General features: G+C 44.4%; 1 protein-coding gene and 1 long non-coding RNA gene across 5 annotated transcripts in view; one reads left to right on the top strand and one right to left on the bottom strand.

Moving 5' to 3' along the window:
- The window catches only part of LOC138510157 (uncharacterized), a 169127-nt gene extending 155920 nt beyond the window's left edge, over positions 1-13207 (top strand). Inside the window, exon 3 of the long non-coding RNA XR_011280332.1 lies at positions 13028-13207. This is a non-coding gene — a long non-coding RNA (uncharacterized lncRNA). The remainder of the gene's footprint in view (positions 1-13027) is intronic.
- The window catches only part of CDC42SE2 (CDC42 small effector 2), a 559740-nt gene that overhangs the window by 58681 nt on the left and 477300 nt on the right, over positions 1-23759 (bottom strand). The window lies entirely within an intron of this gene.

The raw sequence follows: 23759 nt of genomic DNA, 5'->3' as shown, positions 1-23759 counted from the left end.
CTTATACTAATAGGTCTAAGCTTAGGAGATATGTGAAACACAGCTTGATTTTTTACATGCACAATAAAGGTCAAGGCCTCCAATTAAAGCCACGAATGACCCAATTGTACTGACAATAATTGCCATGTGTAATTTGTGTAGAAAAATGAAACATAAAATGTTTAGATACTTTGTTATTTAGTGTTTTCGAATGCAACTTATTAGCTTAGGTAGTGACCACACCCTGACCTGCGTGGAGCACAAGATATTTGACGTCCATCATCTCGTCAGCCACTCAGCCAATCAGGAGGAAGAGATGCCACCTACACCTACAGCACCACAACGCCTGGCCAATCGGGTCCGTTTAGTATTTTTTGTTAGAGTCACTTTAATTGATATATATATATATCTATATATCTATATATCTACAGATATATAGATATATATATGAGTATGATGTAAATGTTAGGTCCGGGTTTTTTGGATTATTTCCTAGCTGCAGAAATAAACCATCCTTTGACCTCTTGTAGCCGGGTCTCGGTGCCTCCTTCCCCGACAGGGGTTTGTGTTGGTTATTTTATTTTCTCTCACACGTAGTAAGCCGGGGAAAGGCACGTACATTTTTGGTGACCCCAGCGACGTGATTTAGAGGCGGTGCCTCGAGGCCGGCACCGCCCGGCAGCAAGATCCAGGACGCCCCCAGCAAAACCATCGCCTCCGCGGTTGACCAGACTCTGCACACCAAGAAGAAAGGGTCAAGGGTTCCCGGTTGACGAATACCCGATCGAGAAGGCTGCTCGCCAAGGCAGGCCACGGCTTGGATGGGGGACGGACCTGAGCGGCGACCCTCGGAGTACCTGACTGGTCACGTGGAGTCCCGGTTGCAAAGACCCCAAAGGAAGGTAAGGGGAAATACGGGAAGAAGGGAATTAGCAACAAAGGGAAGGTAGTTAAGAATAGGGCCTGTGTGAGTGATGGTGAGGCTTTTCTGATCTATCCTTTATATGGCCATTAAGTTTTGTAAGAAGTGAGAAGAAGAGAAGTGGTATCCTAGCCCGTACGGGGTAGAAGGCAGCGCCGCGTACCATTTGTCCCGACCAAGTGCAGAATAGAGATTAAGAGAAAATAGTAGGGGTCTCGTATATTGAGTAGACTCGGAGTAGTTTTAGAATATTCTTTTTCCGTGGAGGTAAGAAATCTTGAGACATAATAAAGATGAAAGGGGTGGGGAGTGAAGGCGAAATAGTAAGATAGGGAAGAAGAAAAACTAGGGACAGTAACGGGAATAGGGAAAGAACAAACGTGCGCTGGCAGTGCATGTGTATGTTGCATGATTATATGTTTGTTGGTCTGCTTTGTGTATATATCTTGTTGAACACGCTAAAGTATTTCAGTACAAGTAACTTGTTGATTAATAAATAATAGGCAAAGAAATAAATTGTGAGAGGTGACCAGGTAACACCTCTCAGAAAGAACAGCTAATGTGACATACCATAATTGCGAGCATTGATAAAGAACGTATTTTCACATAGTGTAACCAACATATCAAGTGAGAGGTGGGAAGGGACTCAAGGGTACCAGAACAAACAAGAAAGAAAAAGAGGCATTGCCATGGGGGGAGTAACGCCACTGGCACATATTTGCCAGCACCTTCCACTATATAGCGACAGGATACAGAAGTATCACGATCCATGGATCACTGAGATAAAAGGAGATGGAGTTATACCAATTTGGCCAGAAGGATGCTCATTCGACAAAAGAGTGTTGGACCTAGTATCAACACATTTGCTAGCACGATACAAAGGGAAACAGTTACAGAACCGGAGAGAAGTATTAGATTTATGGCGAATGTTCGAGGAAGTTACCCCCACGGCAGAGGTAGGTATAAGCCGAATGATAGAAAAGCAGAAAATACCTGAAGAAGTAAGCGGGACACCAAAAGGGGAGTGCTCGACAACTACAACCGAGAATGAAGTAACAGAAATCTATCCCTTAATGACCAGACCAGCAGTAGGGTTTAGCGAGCCCCTGTATATACCACCCACCCCCACTACTCAGTGCGGGGCAACAGCCCCTGAACCTCCACCATATGACAAAGGAAGCCTGTACGGCCCCACGAGTGCACCTCCTGTGGACATAGCACGTTAAACAGGCGATTTAAATCGCCAGCTAGCACAGGCACAAATGGAAATAACATGGTTAAGAGCTCTATGTGACAAAGGGCAGATGCTGCCAGGGGGAGGGGAGGTACCCCCGCTGTCACTGGCAGATCTCACACCCCCGATAGGGGCAGTAAGCAATGCAACCCCAGCAGTCTCAGTATCAGGACAATCTATAGCATCACAAGGGACGTCATCACAGCAAAGACAAGAACAAGAGTGGCAGTCAGGACAGTTCCTGTTCCAATTGAATAACAAGCCAATGAGAATTATACGCCCAGATACACCGTAGAGTCAACGAAGTGGAGATCAGGGTGAAAGACAAGGAAGTGAACCCAAGGAAAACTGGGAGGATAATAACGAGCTAGAGTCAGAAATAGAAGAAGTATGGGATGATTTAGATGAATACGAAGAGGCAGCTGACGCAGAAGGTTCCCCACTGCCAAACTGCCGTTACCCAGATACACTATCATCACCATTATGGCAAGGTAGATTAAGACAACGAACAGGGAGGACAGGGAACATACTGGTAAGTAAAACGAAAAAAGGGAGAACGAGCAAAACAGGAAAGAAACAAACTACAAATGCCACTGATTCATAAAGGAGCAGGTAGGCCAAACTATAGTCCGTGGGCCCAAATGGACAAAAACAACCTGTTAAAACTCCTCCCCCCGCTGACGGGCGGAGTAGGTAAGTGGATACATGTATTTGAAAAGAACACGGCAGGCGTGCCGTTAGCTATAGGTGATGTGAAAAGCTTATTATCAGCAATCGGGACAAAGCAGACACAATCTGGGAAAGGACAGGGTTCCCGGGAGTAACAATGAGCTGTGATCGCCAATGTTCGAGCACAAGTGTGGGATGCATTGCGGCGTGCATTTCCAGATGTTCCAAATTTACATGCAGTGATGCAGTGCACGATGGAGGAGAACGAGGATCCTGCACAATTCATTTTGCGAGTGCAAGACTTATGGAGAAGTGAAACTGGTATGGCATGGAATCAATCAACAGCCTTATTTTATTTTATCATTAAAAAGGGGTTGCCGAAAGAGGTGCAGAAGGCATTGGACAAAATAGCTGGGATCGAAGCCAAAGGGTGGCGTGAAATTCAGAGCATAATTGTACACCATTGGAGGAGGATCAAAGAAAGAAAAGGAGGTCACACAAAAGAGGCTGGCCGACGAAGCAAAATTAGTGCAGACAAAATTAGTGAAGGTCGCCGCCATTACGGTCAGCGTAACTGCAGAGAGCGAGGAAACGAAGGAGAGGAAAACGCGGGAGGAAGGCTTGTTGGGATAGCAGCGCAGTGGATTGGAGAGAACCAAGGACAGTGGAATGGAGAGGAACAGCCATGCCAAGGATCACAGTGGCAGAAAAGGCAGGCCCAAGGAAGAGGTGGGTACTGTGGGCAGAGGGGAGGATACAGAAGAATGGGAAACAGAGGGTAATGTGGGCAAGGACAAAGAGGAGGACAACATGGGTCATGTTGGAATTGTGGAAGGTGGGGACATTATTCACGAGATTGTAGAATGCGACCAGCAGGGTATTTTCAGGGGCAGCAGCAGCCCATGAATAATGAACAGGGGTGGGGCTGCCCCCATCCAGGTAGCCCTTGTGGAGCTCCAATGGGGACAGGGGACAACAAGATCAGTACTGCTATGACCCCCAAATGCAACAAAGACAGCCAGCCCCACAACAGCAGCAACAGCAGCTGCCACAACAGCAAAACGCACTACAGCCCATGGCAAGACAAAACTCAGTAGGGAACATAAACAATAACCCTTTTGCAGCTGCCGCAAATGGGGCCCTGGCACCATTTCGTGGCATAACGGTAGTAGGTGACAACGTTTTTTCACTGCCAGGTCAGCAAAGATACCAAGACTAGGACAGCCCACAGGGAGTACTTGCGTGTCCAGTCCTATCCACCACCCAAAGTGCAAATGAGGAACCACTAGTGGCGGCAGAGATAGGAAACCAGCAGTTTATCTTTATGGTAGACTCTGGAGCAGAAAAATCATGTCTCACAGAAGGGCGGTTTCAGCTCTCGGGAAGAAATTTGGAGACGCAGGGGTTCTCTGGGGCTATTTTAAAAGTTCCTTATACAAAAGATCTTGATGTAACAGTAGGGGGGAAAAACAGTGCGCGCACCCTTATTGTATTACGAAGGCTCGCCAATCAATTTGATGGGACGAGACTTGCTCAGTAAGTTAAACATGACCATAGCTTTTACTGAAAGGGGGATAGTATGCTCGACGCCAGGGGTATGCCCCGTACGAGCACACCTGATAATAAGCACGATTACAAAGGAAGTTGCAGTAAGAGGGATCCCCATTGACATGGACATGTTCGTCTATGGAATACAGGCGTTAGCCCGAGTAGTGCCTGAAATAACACAATAAGAGTGGAGAATACCATCAGACTTCATATTCCGCCCAATCACACCAAAAGATGTAGTGCCAGGCACAATTATATCTATAGACATTGAGGCAGTTCAAGTTTCCAACAAACGCATGGTGGTCATAGGCCTGGACACGCAGGGACGCGAGTGGAGAAGTGTGTTATGCATAGAGCCAAACATAATGCTAAAAGATATAACTGATGAAGAATTGTTTACCGATTATGAGGGGGATGGAGAAATAATAATGGAAATAAGCACACCATGTGACATTATGATCCAATACAGAGAAATACACAACCCACTCATGGCTAACAAAGGCCCCACTGACAATATTTGAGGAAGACATGGCCAGGGTAGCACCTGAAATTTGGACTACAGGGCCACACGATGTGGGATTGTTGCATGAGGTGACTCCCAAAAAGATAAAACTGAAACCAGGTGCCCTCCCACCCAGAGTGAAACAATACCAATATCCAAAGAAGCAGAGTAAGGTATTAGAGAAACAGTGAATGCACTCCTAAGCCAAGGTATCTTAGTGCCATCAACTTCCCCATGCAACACAGCGATTTTTCCAATTAAAAAAGCAAAAGGAGGGGCGTGGAGAATGGTCCAGGACCTCCGCCCACTCAATGACGTCATCCAAAAAGAGTTCCCATTAGTGCCTAACCCGGCATCAATATTGTGCAGTATACCAAAAGAGGCAACTTGCTGCACTGTCATTGATTTGAAAAATGCCTTTTTCTCTGTGCCACTTGCACCAGAATCGCAGTACCTTACAGCCTTTACATTAGGAAACAGCAGATATGAACACCGCAGACTCCCACAGGGGTATTGCGAGAGCCCAAGCATTTTTAACAGAGTACTACGAGAAGACATCGGCAACATAGATGTAGGGAGCACCATTATACAGTACGTAGACTATTTACTCGTCTGTAGCAAAACAGAAGAAGAGTGTAGAGAAGACTCGATAACATTGCTTAACGTATTGGCTGCCAAGGGATACAAGGTGAACAAAGGAAAGTTACAATACTGCCTTGCAGACGTTGTATATCTCGGCCAGCAAATATCTAAAGATGGAAAAAGAATACTAGCAGACAGAGCAGCTGCCATTCGACACATTATTATACCAAAAACAGTGAAGGACATGCAGAAATTTCTTGGCATATGTAACTATTGCCGAGCATGGATCCTCGATTATGCAGCATACACACGGCCAATGCTACAAGCACTGAAGGAAGCACAGAAGAACAGGGCCCCAATAAAATGGACACATGAGACAATTGCCCAATTCTCCCGATTAAAAGACCTTATTGCAGACGCCCTAGTCCTTGCAAATCCAATTTATGAAAGGGAATTTTTCCTGTTTTCACACAGCAATGGAACATTGATGACAGCAGTATTGACACAAAAGACATTGCTAGGCCACAAACTATTAGCGTACTACAGTGGAATGTTAGACCCAGTAATGCAGGGACATTTCGCATGCGAACAGGCCCTCGCTGCAGCGGCCTTCGCCATTGAGAAAAGTGCCACGATCGTAATGGGATGTTCAGTGACGCTATATGCGGAACACTCATTATTTGCCATCTTGGAAAGATCGAAATCTACTCTCACAACACAGAGCATCTGCTTATGAAATAATAATATCAAGTCCAAATGTACACGTGGTCAGATGCAAGACAGTGAACCCAGCCACATTCATTACAGAGCTATGCACAACTGAAGATTTACAGGAACACGATTGTAGCACGTATGAGGGAGAGGGCGATGACATTCCCAAAGCAAGAGAAAATGCCCTTACAGAAGGAGAAATCTATTTCACAGACCGGTCAGCATCCATAAACTCAGAGACAGGAGAGAAACATGTGGGGATGGCAGTAGTGCGCATGGAAGAAGACTCATACGAAGTGATTGTTCAAAAGCGCCTCCCCTCACATTACTCTGCACAAGCAGCTGAACTGACTGCACTAATCAGTGCATTATATACAGCCAAAGATTGTGCCGTAACAATATATTCAGAATCAGTTTACGCCACCACCACAGTTCATTCAGAGCTATCACGCTGGCGAAGGAGAGGGTTTAGAAGAGCAGACGGGTCCCCCGTACAACATGCCACGTTACTAAATGAACTAATAGAAGCTTTAGCAGAGCCATCGGTAGTGGCAGTGGATAAATGCCAGGCCCATACCAATAACACAGATGCTGTCTCATTGGGAAACGCGGCAGCCGACACAGCAGCGAAGGAAGCCTCGTACTTCAATAAGACATCAACATCAGAGTACATTGTAAAAACAGCCACAGCAGAACAACCAGCAGAAGCATACAGTAACACGCCATATCACAATTGATAGAACTCCAGAGAAGGGCCCCACCGGAAGAGCAGGAGTTGTGAGGCAAACGAGGATGTAAACAATCAGCCACAGATCTCATTTCGAGACAGAAAACACCAGGCAAGGTAGTGATGCCTGTAGAATTATTAGAAGTAGCGTTCCAACAACTGCATTTCCCAGCTCACGTTGCAAAACACATCGCCTCAGATATTCAGGAGGATTGGTTTGTTCCCAATCTGCACGCATATTTGTCTAAATTTGTGTTTGAATGTACTACATGCCAAACTTACAATTCAGGAATGACATTACGAACGCTGCGTGGCACTTTGCCACGCCCTACAGGTCCATTCAGAGAACTACATATCGACTACGCCGATATGGGAGAAAGGTGTAATGGAGCGAGATACTTGATTGTGGTGGTATGCCCTTTTTTTTTTGCGCTGGGTGGAAGCGGGCCCCTGTCCCCATCCGGATGCAAAATGTGCTGCCAACATTGTGCGAGAAGTATTCTCGCGGTGGGGAATCTGTGACGTGATCCGTTCAGACAACGGCATGCACTTTGTGAATGATCTCGTCAAAGAAGTAACCTCCCTTCTGGGGGTGAAACAAACTATGTTCGATTTATCATCCAATGGCCAATGGAGTTGTGGAGAGGATCAACGGGCTGCTCAAAAGCAATTTATCGAAATTATGCAGCACGTTGAAAAAAAATTGGGTATATTGTCTGCCCCTAGCACTGTTCCAACTCAGAAATCAACATGCAAGGATCACCATTTGAGCCCGCACAAAATCGTGACGGGGAGAAGAATGCACACGCCGATCTCTCCTGTTAGGAGGGCGTCTGATGCACACAGGGCTGCCACAGTGCTGGAGGAAGAGTTTAAAGAATACCTAACACAGCTAATGCGCGCAGTACGCAGCATAGCAAACAAAACAAATTGCTCTGCCATTTACTGAAGATGTAGCAACAGACATCTCCATGCCGGCAGCAGATAGCCCGAGGGGCCTTTAATGCCAGGGGAACACATCTATGTTAGAGGTTTTGTAAGAAGGTGGAATTCACCAAGATTTCATGGTCCATACACAGTGGTGTACAGCACCCCAACTGCAGTTAAAGTGAAGGGACTGAAATACTGGGTGCACCTCTCGGACGTGAGAAGGGCGCGTGGTGTTACACTCCCCCAAAATGAAACAGACTGTGTGGATGGCACCGCTAACAGTTTGACACGATGAAAACTGCAACTAAGACAGGGAAAGAATAGTGAAAAAGCAAAATGTTTTTTATATATATATATATTCTTTCTCTCTTTTCTTTTATCTTTTTAAATCTCATATGAATAGTGTTATTTCTTTTCTATTTTTCATTGTTTTTATGATAAATGGAAAGAAATCATTAAATGCCTAATTGAGCAAAAAGATGAAAAAGAATGAACAATTGCAAATATATTTCTTTTCATGATGACTTAACGAATTGGTCTCGCCCACATAGGTACAACATGAGCCAATGCGATGAAACGGCTGAGCAGGCTGAAATGTTAGATAGAAATAGGGATGCCACTAGGGCCAGTAGATTGAGCAATGTAGAATGCATTATAAAATATGTTGCCATACTATTTGCAATAATGATGTTTTATTTTATTTGGTATAACGTTGTTTTATTTTTGGCAAATGAAATGAACAAAGGGGGGAGCGGGGCTAATATGACAAAACCAGGGTCTAAACAAATATGGACTGGAGTAACAACCATTTTGAAGGACACTTATAACGTTGAATCGAATAGTATAAATACAACGTCACCCTATGAACAATTGCATGTAAACAAAACTGCTATTCCATTGTTGAGTAATACTATGGCCAAGGAAATAGAGCTTGGATGGAACGTAAATGACGATTACTATTGGTTGACTAACTCCAGAAATACAAGCATGCACACACACACACACACACACACACACACACGGCACCAGAAACCACTACTGAATACACACGTCACCATGAACAACATTGATGATGCATGGTCCAGAATATTCCCGCTGCAATATCAACGAGTTGGTACCCAATTAAAAAACAAAAGGAGGAGAAAAAGGGGGGCGGGAAAAAACAGATATGATATTTATCACAATCTGGGGTTAGATGAAATAGAGGACCCCCGACACCCTGACCAATCAAATAAATGGTATTCAGACATGAGCACTGCAGCAAAGCAAGCAAGTAATGAAAGTTGCTACGTGTGCTCACTTATTCCTCATGCAACTGGAACCCCAAAAATGTTAGTTCCACAGAAAATAACCTTGTCTGAGGCCCAATGTTTGATTCATCTGATGCTGTGTAGAATAAAAAAGACATTTCAGGCACACACAGTTGCCATGGAAAAATTGGAAAACGAACAAACGTGCACCAGCAGACAAGGAGTAATCTGCCTCCAAGAGCCATTTTTCATCATAAAAGGGACAAGGTACGCAGACGACAAGTGGCATGATGAAACGATTAAATGCAAAGCTGAGGGGCTTCGAGGGCTGCCAGACGAAACATACGAGTGGGCAAAAGAAACGTGCATCCCCATCTGGTCACAGCATATCACCAAGCTGACATGGGTCACACCCCTGGAGAGACCCATAAAGATTCAAAGGGAAATACTGCACAAACTTTGCTTCCATGGAGAAGGGAAGGTGAATATGGGAACCGCCCAGCAGTGCAATAAGACTTTAATAATACCAGATATGAAAAAAGGCACTGCTGCATTAATGGACATGTGCTGGATGAACGAGTTTACCTGCATCTCCCAGCATCCTGGAGGGGCACTTGTGCCCTAGCCACACTTCACTCAGCACTAATGGTGATACCAGAGAGCCATGTTCAGTTTACAGCAAGGCCTTCGGCTGACAGTTCGACAGCAGGCCAATCGGCTGACATATCGGCAGCAGGGCAATCCGCTGAAACATCGACGGTGCGCAATGAGACAATCACGGAGCCCCCAGCAGACGAACTATTGTCAGAAGAAACATTGAGAACCAAGTTGTCACGCAGCAAAAGATCCAATTATATTTCGTCCAAATCGTCAGAACTCCTTGTTGAAATCCCACAGCATTTCAAGCTTTTCTCATCTGCAGAGACATTTATTGCATCATTTCTAGCACCAGGCGTTCAAGCAAGGACAAACGTGAAATGGCTGCAGATAACACACTGGGAGCTCATCCAGCTGGCTAACGACACTGAAGAAGGATTCAACATCATAAAAATAGCGCTCCGTGCACTGCGCCTGATGACGATGCAAAACACATATGTTTTAGATCTTATCACGGCGATGGACGGCGGTGTTTGCAAAGAAATTGGGGGGGGGGTGTGTTGCACGTTTGTACCAACTTCAGATGCTGATAACAGGACACTGTCACAAGTGATAACAGCAGTGCATAATTTAGGAGAAAGAATGAGAACAGAAGGTGGAGCAGACAACACGTGGTTCGACAATCTGTTCAGCTGGATACCATCATAGGTGAACATAGCAGCGAAGATACTCATTCCCATTATTGTCTTTCTTCTCCTAATATTCTGTGTATGCCAACTGGGACTAAGATGCTGTGAAAATAATATGCCTAATTCAGCAATGATGGTAACAGTGGGCCGACAGACTACGGTGGCTACCATGATAGATGCCCAAGTACAAACTGGAGAATACACCACACCACAGTATAGAATGACTGCCAGCTATAGGCAGTATGGGGACGTGGTCGATAATCTACATCACACTACCTTTAAAGAACCAAAGGACTTGTTGTGGTATAACGAGGTTTGGATAGATTTAGATGGGGATGGTGGGATATACTTAATGGTCACCCCAGAAGAATATGCAAGAAGAGGTAACAGCTTAAGAAGTGTGTGCAAAGCATGGATGCCAATAAAGGGTACACCCGCTTGGGATGAGGCTGTGGCTGAAGCTGAGCGCTACCGAAGGGAGAACGGAAAGAACGAGATAAGTAGTTTGTTACATTAGATGTAACGAAAGGGAGGAATGTATGGGAGTGGGGGTCCACAGGCCCCCTCGCGCCGTACACTCCTCAGTACAAGGCTTGGACCACGTGCCTCCGGTAGTGGGATTGCCCCTTGCCCTTATGTAAAGTTAACCACGGTTGACTGCTACATAGATGGACTACTGAGCAGGACACGGGGCATCCATCTTTTGTGCCCCATTTCGACTCCATCTTGGGTAAACAGGCCTCACTGCGATAGTACAGCAATGCTCAGCTCCCCTTCCACCGCAGCAGGCAGACAGACAGACAGACACACACACACCGCGCAGGCAGCTGGCTGGCCCCCCCCTTGCACTCCCCCTGCGAAGGAAAGCTCTGCGCTCCCATTCTCACACTGAAGCCGGAGAAAGTTGCAACAACCAATAGGATACAGTTTTCTTCCTCTGAGATCACTGCTAGCATGAGAACCAGCATGTGAACCAGGATGAGCTAAGCACTTTCTGCTCGCGCGTCCCCATAAACGTGCAAGCCACCCACCCCCATTTAAGAGCAATTTATTGCCATCCTGACCCTGTGCTCCCTGTAAGGTATTTCTTTCAAGTGCCAGACCCTCGCCTGTGCTGCGAAACCCAACCAACACACCCGCTACTAACCTTAAGCATCTTACCACAATGTATGTTTTTACTTATACTAATAGGTCTAAGCTTAGGAGATATGTGAAACACAGCTTGATTCTTTTTAAAGGCACAGTAAAGGTCAAGGCCTCCAATTAAAGCCACGAATTACCCAATTGTACTGACAATAACTGCTATGTGTAACTTGTGTAGAAATATGAAAAGTAGCATAAAATGTTTAGATCATTTGTTATTTAGTGTTTTCGAATGCAACATATTAGCTTAGGTAGTGACCACAGTGACCGGACCCTGACCTGCGTGGAGCACAAGATATTTGACGTCCATCATCTCGTCAGCCACTCAGCCAATCAGGAGGAAGAGATGCCACCTACAGCACCACACCGCCTGGCCAATCGGGTCCGTTTAGTATTTTTTGTTAGAGTCACTTTAATTGATATATATACACGAGTATGATGTAAACGTTAGGTGAGGGTTTTTTGGATTATTTCCTAGCTGGAGAAATAAACCATCCTTTGAACTTTTGCAGCCGGGTCTCAGTGCCTCCTTCCCCGACAGGGGTTTGTGTTGGTTATTTTATTTTCTCTCACACGTAGTAAGCCGGGGAAAGGCACCTACACGGTCCATGAGGTTTAGCCTATCCCTGTTTGAGGACTGGCAGGAAAGCTGGGTGTGCCAGTAAGATGGACGGAAATTTGTATTTTATTTTGTATTTTATTTAATTTATATAGCCCTTGTGTGGGAGCGAGGGGCCAATGGGCCCCTCTCTGCCATCACTTCTCACTACAAACTCGGACCAAGTGCCTCTAGTGGTGGGTACGCCCCTCGCCCTTATGCGATGTTAACTTTGGGTTACATTCGCGTAGATGGGACCACAAAGCAGGACACGGGGCATCCATTTTTTGTACCCCTTTTTGACTCCATCTTGGTGACCAGGCCTCACTGCGATAGTACAAAATGCCCCTCTCCCTTTTCCCCACCGCAGCAGCACAGAGCACATGGCCCCCACCCTCGTTCCCACTCCAACTGGAAAACTCTGCAGCTCCATTCTCACGCTGAAGCCGGAGCTGCTTGCAACAAATAATAAATGTAACACATCCCTTTTCCTCTGAGATCACTGTCCTGCATGTGAACCAACATGAGCCAAGCACATAGTTCGTCCATCTCCACAAAAGTGTCCTTGCCCTCTTACCCTCGCCAGTTGAAACTTATTGCCATTCTAACCCTGTGTCCTTGCAAGGCATGTCTTTCATGTGCCAGACTGCCAACCATGGTATGAAGCCCACCCAACAGACCCCCAACTAACATTAGACCCCTGCTGCAGTATATCGTGCCCAATACTAACAAATGCCACATACCTGAGATTTTTGAGAGACTAACCCTATAGTTCAATGACAGTATTATAGTGGTCAAGGCCCGTAAACATGTGACCTGCATAACCCAAATGTTTTAGATATAAACTCTTGAGTGATCTGTACAATGACATGATACACTACTGAGGGTCTTTTGATCAACCAGTATTTAGTGCATGCATTACTCAGAATGTATTTTCTTAGCTTAGCTTAGATAAGGACCACCGTGTTTCACAGCGACCTGACCATCACCCATCCAGAGCACAGATGTCTGATGTCAATCCTCCCGCCAACCAAGCAACCAACCCGGAGGAAGAGATGATGCCCACACCTAAGACACCACCCCGGCTTACCAATCCAGGTCCAACGTAGCATCATATGTTAAAAATGTCAATGTACTATATAAATGTGTTGTAACCTTGATGTGGTAAGAGCGCTCTCAGAGATCTAGATAAACTTTTCCTTGAACTCTCGCAGCCTGCTCTTTTGTGCCTTATTCCCTGTCCAGGGAGTGTATTATTCATTTTTTACACATCGTCAGAGAGGGCACAAACACCCTTTAATCCAAAGTGCTTTACATGAGAACAAGAAAAAATGCAATCATAAGATGGCAATTGAATCACAACTCGAAAACAGTATAAGGAACAATTTACAATATTGCTGAGGTGATGAGGGAGTGGAGAGGGAAAGAGGTGTGAGAGGGAAAGGGAGGAGTTAGTGGAGGTAAAAGGGAAGTATGAGGGAAGGCTAGAAGGTGTGAGGAGGAAGAGAGAAAAGAATAAGACTAGATAAAAGCCATAGGTGGGGTAGAAGGGAGAAGAGAGGATGGAGAGGGTAAGAAGTACAGGAGTAAGAGGTAAGGCATGAGGCGGTGGGAGAAGTAGGAGAGGAAGCGAAAGGTAGGGGAATGGAAAAGAAGATTTTAGAGAGGAGCTGATGTGGATGTGGAGGTGGTTCCAGTGGAAGAGAGTGAGGAGTTTGAAAGAGCGGAAGCGGGAGGGGGCACAGGGTGCATTGATTTGATCTGGACTTGGGGGAACCATATATTGTGAAAAAAGGCTGGAGAACTTGCCCCCTCACCTGATAAGTGAAGAATCATGCTGTAGTGATTGAAGATAATCTGTCTGCAATCCCATGGCGCAAGGGGTATGGCAAGAACTCTTTACAGACTTTGAAACTCTGGGTTCCACAAATTCTAAGTGGGGCTGCATTCTCCTCATCTTGAGCCTCACCAGGGGAAGTGCTACGATGAAAGATGCCAATAAGACCGAACATCATGCGCCAGTGGATCCAGGGATCAGAAAACGAAGAAACACACATGGATGTCATTCACACCAGAGGTAGGAAAAATATGTCAGGGTGCCACCCATATGTAGCAAATAAAGGTCAACCTTTGGCTTGGAGAGGGCCCAGATTTCTTCTTGTTCACCAATAGTTAGTGAAATGTCGCTCCAGCAACATTTGCAATGATGATTTGAAAGCGTATGGGCCAGTCTTAGTATTCTAAGGAAATCCACAACACTAGGGCAAAGGAGAGTCACAAGAACAAACCCTTGGTGAACAATGGGGTCATTGCCCATTTAAGGGAGACAGCACTGGTGTCCCAGGATAGCAATGGGGTCATCAAAACCAGCAATCTCAGCAGAAGAACCTCTTTTCTCTTAAAGGGGAATTTATCAATTCTTGTGCTGAGTGTTTGGGTCTGGCTGTAGGATTAGAATGGCTCACCATGAGGACTATTTTTAATGGCTTGCAAAGGATAACCTCTTGGTGAGCCATTCTAATCCTACAGCCAGACCCAAACACTCAGCACAAGAATTGATAAATTCCCCTTTAAGAGAAAAGAGGTTATTCTGCTGAGATTGCTGGTTTTGATACATTTCCTGTTCTGTAGAGTATGGGAAGCTATGAAGTTAAAATAGACCTGTACCGTGGGAGTCCTGCAAATACAAAATTACAACTGTGGAGCGTGATTCATGAACTTGCACACGTGGTCAAGGAAAGTTTGAAGACAGTTCTTCTCCAGCACCCGTTCTGATTGTCACAAATGAAACATGTGGTAAAATGAATAATGCTTAGCAACAGTGCAGGGGAGAATGATGGCTTCTAAACCTTAAGCTTCACCAAGCACTACTAATAGCAGAGCAGGAATCTGGTCATAAATGTGAAAACAGCACCCAGTAATTTTATAACTCCTTTGAGATCGCATGGGCCAAGAGCAGGCTATACTCCCGCCATCACCAGGAAGCTACTTCCTCCAGCTTTTTTTAGTTTGAATCTGGGAGTGACCAGACAAAAAGAGTTGACTGTTCTGGTAGGGCATGAAGTGGATTTTTTTTTTACCATTCTCTCTGCAAGGTAAAGTGGGGCGGCAATATTGAAGCATTTGTGTGTTAAACCGTTTTGAGTAGAATTTTGTCGTTAATGGAAAGCCATTTGTTCTGTCTCCTCAAATCCAAAATACGCTCTCTCCTGGGAATGCCCAGAGCAAATCAAAGGGTGTTGGAGGATTTGGATTTTGTTAGTAACATACGTACACACACGCAGGTATAATGCACTGCAGTAGTCCAACTTCGAGAGGATGAGGGCGTTGGCTAGTATGATGAAACTTTCTTTGGATAAGTAAGGCTTGCAGGCTCTAATTAACTTACTAGGGTTAGAGCTGAATCTAGGTAAAAGCCTAGCATTTTTACTTCCTTTACAACTTTAATATTGTTCCCATCAATGTTGAATGAGGAATATTTTGTGATGTGTTTGTTCAGGCTGGCAACTACACCAAGTATCAAGAGCTCCGTGTTGTCATCATTTAGGCAAAGGCCATGGACGGCCATCCATGCCTGAATGATTAAATACATTTTATTCCACTAAAGCCGTATCCTTGTCAAAGTCCCCTTAGAGAGGTATAAGGGATCTGGGTGTCATCTGCGTAATTAGTATAGATGACACCCAGATGGTCCAAGTCGTTGAACAAAGGCTTTGTTAAAATATTGTACATTTTTGGTGAGAGGCAGGATCCTTGCTGAACACCCCAGGATATTGGGATAAGGTCAGCAGCCGCTGAAGGAGCGAAGACTCTCATGGTCCTATTATTCAGAAAAGGATTGGATCCAAGCTATGGCGTCCTGAGAAAAGTAGGCTGCTGAGGCAAGATGTTTGGAAAGTACTTTGTGGTCCACCAAGTCAAAGGCAGCTGACAGATCCAGGAGAAGTAGTAAGGCAGTTTTCCCTTTGTCCTACAGATAATCGATCTGGGTCTTTAGATCAGTCAGTGACATTTCGGCAGCATGTGGCCTAAAGCCCTACTTACGGACGCCTAGGAGACGATTGGTCTCTAGGTACTCCTGTATCTGAATGTATGCTACTTTGTCTAATAATTTAAGTAGGAAAGGTACAGTTGTGATTTGCCTATAATTTGCAGGGAAGGTAGGGTCCAGAGATTGTTTTTTAGAAGGGGTAGAACCCATGACCCTAAGGTTAATAGGGACCAAGCCTGAAGAGAAGGATGTGTTGATTAGTTTCACGATAAATAGCACCAGGTTTTTGGCTGCGTATTTCATTATCTGACCCGGACAACTATCGCCCTTGCATCAAGAAGATTTAAGTGAAGAGATCATTTTTTCAACCTAGTGTGGAGACTTAGGAGAATCTGAACTGTTGGGGTGGTTTTGTGGAAAGAACGGGTGCTCCGCCGTGCATGTCTAAGTAAGGTAGATTCGCCTTTTGTCTGCAATCTTATTCTGTAGAAAGGCAAGTTTGTTCGAGAGGGCGTTCTGGATATTAGTACACCAGAGTTTATCCTTCACACAGTTGTCAATGGGAGGGATAGGGGCTTCCAATTCTCTTAATATCACAAATAGTTCCTTAGTACTAGAACTAACTTTGTTAATCCTCTCATTGTACGTTTCCCGTTTAGTACGTATTTCTTTTTTGTATGTGACCGAGATATTAATCAGGTTAGTTTTGTTTTCCTCAGAAGGTAGATTTCTCGAGATGACTCCTTTTTCTGATCTAAGGGATTTTAGTTGTAGCGTAAACCAAGTGTTCAAATGAGCTGTAGGTTTTCTTTTCCGCATTTTTAGAGGGGCAATTGTGTCTAAGGCTTTAGTCATAGTGTCATAGTAGATATCTACTAAAGCGACAGGGTCAGAGGAGTCTGACAGTGAGTTGAGGGTGGGGATAATGAGTGGTATAATCTTATCCACAGTTATATTCTTTGTGTTCCTTGTAAGGAGTGACAGTGCTAAAGGGTTAGCTTTGGTTGTCAGGCTGTTAGCAGCTAAGGTAAATGACAGAAAGAAGTGATCAGTCCATGATAGGGGAGTGATGGATGTGATAGCAGTATCGCAATTTAGGTCAGCCACCCAGTCTAAGGTTCAGCCTTTGACATGGGTGGGCTGGGTCACTCATTGGGTAACTACAAATTCAGTAAGCACATTAGACATAGCAAGAGCATGTTGGTCATTGGGATCCTTAAAGCCAAGCATGAAGTCCCCCAACAATAATATTTGGGATGAATCTTTAGTATTGTCAGATAGTATTGTGGAGATATCCTCCTCAAATGAACCAATGGGTCCAGGTGGTCTGTATACTAATTATATTGTTAAGGTACGTGACTTCGATAACGGTAATTTAGCTGTGAGAAGCTCGCAAGATTTAACTATTGGTGAGGAGGCTAATCTTGTAGCTAGGTTGATTTTGGCGATGAGCGCAATACCTCCAGCTACAGAGTCAGCTCTGTCTGATCTTATGATGTTACAGTGGTCGGGTACAGCTAGTAGCAAGGCAGGACCTGCAGCTTCATGTAGCCAGGACTCAGTAACGGCTAAGAAGTCAAGGTTGTCAGCCATGATCAGGTCTGCTACCTCGGGGGCAAGCGCTACCAGAGATCTGGCGTTAATTAGGGCGCCGTTAATGCTTATGGTGTTAGTAGTTGTCTGATAGACAGTAGGTTTGCCGTGCTTTACTTTTTTTGTTCAGGGTATTCTTTAATTTAGGACTCTGAATGGTGGAGATATTTTTTTATAGGGTTGGTTTTGGTATTAAGGTTTTTCATTTTGGTAGTAGGGCGTGTATTGGTTAAGGTACTGGACAGTGGATCCTAGAGTTGGGGTAGTCTGGCGCGAAATCTGTTATTTGTAGTGGCAAGGCAACATGGTTTGCTATAGTGTATTGGGGTGGAGTTAGTGACTGGGGGAGTGGCAAGGCAGGTATTCATGTCGCTAGGCAGATTTGCTTGGAGAGGTTTATTGTCTATCAGCCACGTAGGTAGGAACTCGTGGGCTTCATGGGCAGTGATTGGTAGTAAATATTAAGCAGGGGCAAGAATGGGGTAGGTTTGATCTCCAAGGTTGGACACAGTTTGTTTGCCATGGTCAAAGATTGCAGTACTATGATGTTGGAGACTAACTGAACCCTGTTTAGAAGCAGTTAGTATGGCATGCAGTAGTAATAATAGCAGGTTTATAATGGCATACATCGTTCAAAAAGGGTGCCTCAAAAGTCGGCTGGGGATGGTAGGATGGGAGTAGGAACCTTCAAAGTTACCAGGAATCCATACCAACTTATAGGCATTGTGCAGTAGTGCAGATAAAATCAAAATAGAGAGTCTCATCATACCGAGATAATGATACGCCAATTGGGCGAGAACATAAGTGAACCCCAGTGCCCTAGGAATTGCAGTGCCTGGAACACCCAAACATATGAAATACACCATAGTATGGCCTTGGAGGAGATTGAGTGCCAATGGCACATGACAAGGCAAGCACTGGTATGGGTTCAGGCAGAGTTATATCACTCATGTGGCACAGCCAGTAGCAATGAGCTGGATTCGTTCTAGAGAGCTACTAGCACTTGTATATATTGTATGCCTTGTGAATTACAAGCAGACAAAAGGGTAGCAAGTTCAAACTGTGAAGCTACAGGCAACTGTGGTGGCAAAATACAATGAGTGATGTTAAGACAGCTCTGTAGGTTTAGCACTTGCTTGCCCGATCTAAGTGTGACTCAGCCTTCTATCCTTCCGAGGTTGATAAATGAGTACCAACTTCAGTTAGGTGTTCAATGTAAATATGCTCCATGTACAGAGCTTTAGTGAAAGCGCTATATAACTCATTATCACAGAGGGCTCTTATCAAAAATTGGTCTTTATTTAAATACAGCCAATTGGGCAAAAACACCAAACCCTCCCACCCAATATAAAGCAAATACAGATCAATGCAGACTTGGATATCAATGTTGTTGACTCTGGGTAGAAGTCAGAGGGTGGTAAAACTAGCATAAACCCAGAAAAACAAGAATATGCAACAATGTTAGTTAGGACATCATTCCCTACTTTAAGAAGGCATGTCTAACTACCTCTATGGCCCAATTTATAAAGACCAGGGGGGAAGAACATAGAACAGCCTTTTTAAGGGCCTCTAGTCCATTCAAACACTACCTGGTCTTTTGTAGCAGTTCAACAGCATCAAGGTGGTCTTCTTCGTGCTTTTTCAATGGCTCAAGTTGTGGTTCGCACAGACAAGTGGATCAACTGGATTTTAGCACTATTGCATGTAGCATGGTAGAACGGTACACAGGTGCCTTTGAGAGCTCAATGGTATACAGTTCCAGGATATGGTGGTTCCGGCACTAACAGTTTGATCACATGATGGGGGACTAAATTAAAAAGCTGGCGATTCAGTTTTAATGGTTTGAGTGTCTCAAACAAACAGGACCAGAGGCACCGGTGAATGGGAAGTGTTTGGATCAGCAGCTTGATGTCGGCTCAGTATGCCTCAAAGTTGGAAATGCTGGCTTCTGCCACCAGCATTGTCAAAGATACGAGGACCTTTGAAGAAAATAACGCATTGCCCTGGACTTACCAGTCCAACAAAGTGCTTTAGGGGTGCTTGCAAGATCTCTGCCACAATCCTGGGCAGGGGCTCCAAGAGTACCAGCAGTCTTGGGCAAGCTTTTCTTCCAGCAGTCCCTTCTCTCGTCTCCCCAGAAATGTTTAGGGAGAGCTGCCAGATCGCCCACAAATCTTGCCTTCACCTTATGCAAGGGACTTTGAACATCTGGATCCTTCTGTTTCATAGCAAAAGATGATTTATCAAAATGGGGGATTCACTCCCATATCCAGTCAAATCCCAACAATGGATTGGTCTTTTTTCCCCAAGCTGTCTGTTACAAGACCAATACGTGCCCGTTAGAGGTAGAGGTCGTTTTCAGTATTCTTCATTTGCAGGAAGTGAGGGGGCGCAGAGTTGAGAAAGAAGGAAGTGATATACAGTAAGCAATATGACCAAACTCTTCCTGTAGCTTGCTGGCTTCTGGGATCTTCTAGAATACCCCATAGCACCATCTGTCCCAAATGAAAGGGTCCCCTATGCAAATGATGACATTGCAAGAATTCCCTTTTGTCCTGCATCTTCAACAGAAGTGCCTTTTCACAGCACTACCCCCTGAAGAAGCCAGTCTTCTCCATCGGAGTAGAATCAGTTACCTGGGTGTAGCTGGGCACACGTGTTTGGGGAAACCGCTTCAAAGGGCAAAAGCCTGAAGAGGGTGTCTCCTCTCTAGGCCAAAGTGGAATGCTAAGGTGGCCATATGAGCAACTTTAGTTTGGGCTGTTTAATTGTTCATTTTTCCTTGAATCACTATATCCAGAATATAGTTTTATTTTGCACTGTCCATATGCCCAAGGGGGCAGTAGCACGGCCATCAGATTTGTGAAAGTAACATTTAATAATTAAATCTGGGTTTACATCAAATAGTTTCCCTTTTGTATTCCAAAAAAGGGAAGTGCAACATTCAGAATATCTTCCCTTGTAGACCATACATACTTTGGTGGGCATCTTCCTAAGGTCAGTAACATTTCCACCAATTTGTAGCAGGTTTGTCAACCCAAAACTGCTTTTCACTTTTAAAGTTAACAAATTAAGTGTACACTTTTGAAAGTAAATGAAAAATGTATTTCGCTTTAGAAGACTGTAGATTCACAACATATTTTCCCTCATCCTTTAATGCTTGATTGAAAAAGGTGGGAGGTGTAAATAGACCTCTATCAATGTATACCAACTCCTCCTACCTTCCTCACATGCCCTCCCTGCCATCTTCTCTTACAGGTTCGAGGACAGACTTCGACTTCAAGGGGAAGTTCACTCAAAAGTTATTGTCTCAAAAGATGGGCCATAACCAAATATATATATAAAAAATATATTTTTAAAGAAAGTTCCTATGTACAATTTTTGGGAAATGAGGCTCAGTCAGAAATGTCAAGCACTAGGAGGCATCCATTTTCTAAAATTAATGAGCCTCCTCGGCTTGTGTTAAGCTCTGCTCTCGTGGCAATAATTAAGCAAAAGCCCCATACTGAGTGCTTTTTTTCCCTGCTTTCCCAGGCTCCCCATGAGCTGTTGTATTTAAGATTGCCATGTCTTTTCCTTTCAAGTCTCCCAGGCTCCCACAGCTCGGGGGACGCTGGGGGACTTAAAAAGAATGTACCGGCAATTATAAATACAACAGCAATACAACAGCATTGTATTTATTATTGCTGTGGCTTTCTTTTTTAAGTCTCCCGGGGTTTCCCCGAATCGGGGGAGCCTGGGAGACTTGAAGCGAAAGTGCCAGCAATTATAAATACAATGTTGTTGACCCAACATATTGTCACATAGCTCAAGTGGCGAGAACCACCCAGAGATTTCAAAAGTACAGCTAATGGCGTCCTTGGGAAAGCCATATTCCAAACTATATCAACACTATCTAAAATATCACTCCAAAAACCCTTAACCATAATGCAATCCCACATGTGTAGCATAGTGCCCCTTTCTTTAGCACAACCCCAGCATCTAGCATTGTCACTTAATCCCAAACTATACATTTTATCAGGAGTCCAAAAAAGACAGCCCAAGGTCCTTTGCTGAATATATCGCAAATTCTGATCAGTTTTCATTTTAACCGGAACCTTCCATAAACTATCCAACTCCTTCGTGTTATTACCGCACCCAATTCTTCAGACCATGCCATTCTCAAATTATCCCAAGATACTCTTACACTATTCTCAAACGGGAAGAGTTTTAAAAAAACATGACAGCGCACTTGGAGCAACCTTAAGAAAATCACATTTTTCAGGCCTCTCCATCAGAGGTAAATCAAGCATTTGTCATCTCTCAGAAATCAGGGCCTTTAACAGGATATATCTCCTTAGCTCCCGCTTATGTAGTGCAAACTTCCTCTTTAAAAGTTCAAAAGATAGCATTCCTTCCTCACACCAGACATCTCTCACTAACAATATACCCTTATTGGTCCAACTTCTCCAACACAACATTCTATTGTCAATCTGTAGACCTGGATTTTGCCAGATGTAGGGTCAATTAAGTCCTTCTGGTGGCGACCCGACAAATCTTGTGTCTCTGGAAAACTAGAAAAAAAACATGTGTGGAAGAATGGCTAGTGCAGGTACAGCTCCTCTCACGTTTTGAAAAAATCTAATATGATACATTACATAGAGAGGAATTCTATAAAGAGCAATGGGGTGTATTCAATGAGTTTTATGTTTGAATTATGACAAAGTAGGTTTTGATTATATTTTAAATTTCCAAATAGGGGGAGGATGGGTAAGTGGAGATAGATGTTTGTCACGTCTAGTGTCTTGTGTTTTTGTATATAATGTATATACTTTTGCTGATATTATGTTTAGTCTACATAGTGTTTGATAGTCAGATTATTGCCAATTATATCTCAGTCTTATTCTTTATCTGAACTTTTCAATGAGGAATTGTTGTGTTTCGATTATCATTCTAAAATGTATTCTCATATCTCTTTTGACTTATAATTATGAAAAATGTAAATAAAGTCTTAAAAAAAAAAATAATACAATGTTGTATTCATGATTGCCGTGCCTTTCGTTTCAAGTCTCACAAGCTTCCCCAGGCTCCTCCTGAGCTCCCATTTTCAGCTCTTCCTTCTCAAAGGAATTTTCCATTTTCTCACTCCACCCCACTCACCAGAGGCTCAATGTGATCCAAGCCCTGTTCTCTCAAGGCTTGACTATAGCCTGCTCCAGAATCTATCTTCCACGCTGCAACCCCTCCAGCTCATTCAGAATAGGGCAGCAAGACTTATCCTTGTACTAAAGCCCAAGGACCGCATCTCTCCTGCAGTAAAAAGTCTCCACTGGCTCCCGGTTGCTGCACGGATTAAATTCAAATCCCTTTGCATCATCCACAAGGCGATCTGGGCCAGAGTACCACACCATCTTCAACCTCATCTTACTAAATACTCTCCTTCTAGACCACTATGCTCCTCTGGTTCAAACTGTTTGTAAAGCGTTTTGCTAAGCAGAGAGCAGGTGGTCATTCGCTTTCCTCTGCTGACTGCCTCCTATGGAACAGCGTCCCTCCCGCCTCTGCGCCTGGAGCAGGAGCTGTTTAAATTCTGCAAGCTCCTTAAGACGCTGTTTAACTCCTCCTTTCTTTAGTCTTTCCCCTGCTAATCCCACAGTTGCTGCGATTGGTGTTCTGGGCCCTTATGCATCCTCAGGGCCCCAACTTCCCCACCCAATTGGCCCTGCTTCTGTCCATCCTCTTCACTTGCACTTAGACCCCTGGCGGCTCCAGACTGTGCTGCACTTAACACCCCAAGTACTTCATCTGTGGCTCATCCATGAGCTCAGACTCGCCAGCACTTACCCCCGCTGCCCTCTTCCTTACTGCACTTGCATATTCTAAATACTCACAAGGCATAGCAGGTTCATCCTCTCCCCCCTGTCCTTAAATATTGTGTTTTTATGTATTGCAATGTACATCCCCACCCCTGCTCCCTTCCTTGCCCTGTGGGCGCTTTGAAACAGTATTGTCTTAATGTATAAGCGCCTAACAAGCAAACAATAATATGAATACTTTGCTGGCTGCCGGCAGAGTAATCATAATTGCTGCGACTTTAGTTCTTAGTTTCCTGTGC

The sequence above is a fragment of the Ambystoma mexicanum genome, chromosome 6p (assembly GCF_040938575.1).
Source record: "Ambystoma mexicanum isolate Mex_15411 chromosome 6p, UKY_AmexF1_1, whole genome shotgun sequence".
Classification (NCBI taxonomy): domain Eukaryota; kingdom Metazoa; phylum Chordata; class Amphibia; order Caudata; family Ambystomatidae; genus Ambystoma; species Ambystoma mexicanum.
This window is presented reverse-complemented; position numbering and strand designations above follow the sequence as displayed.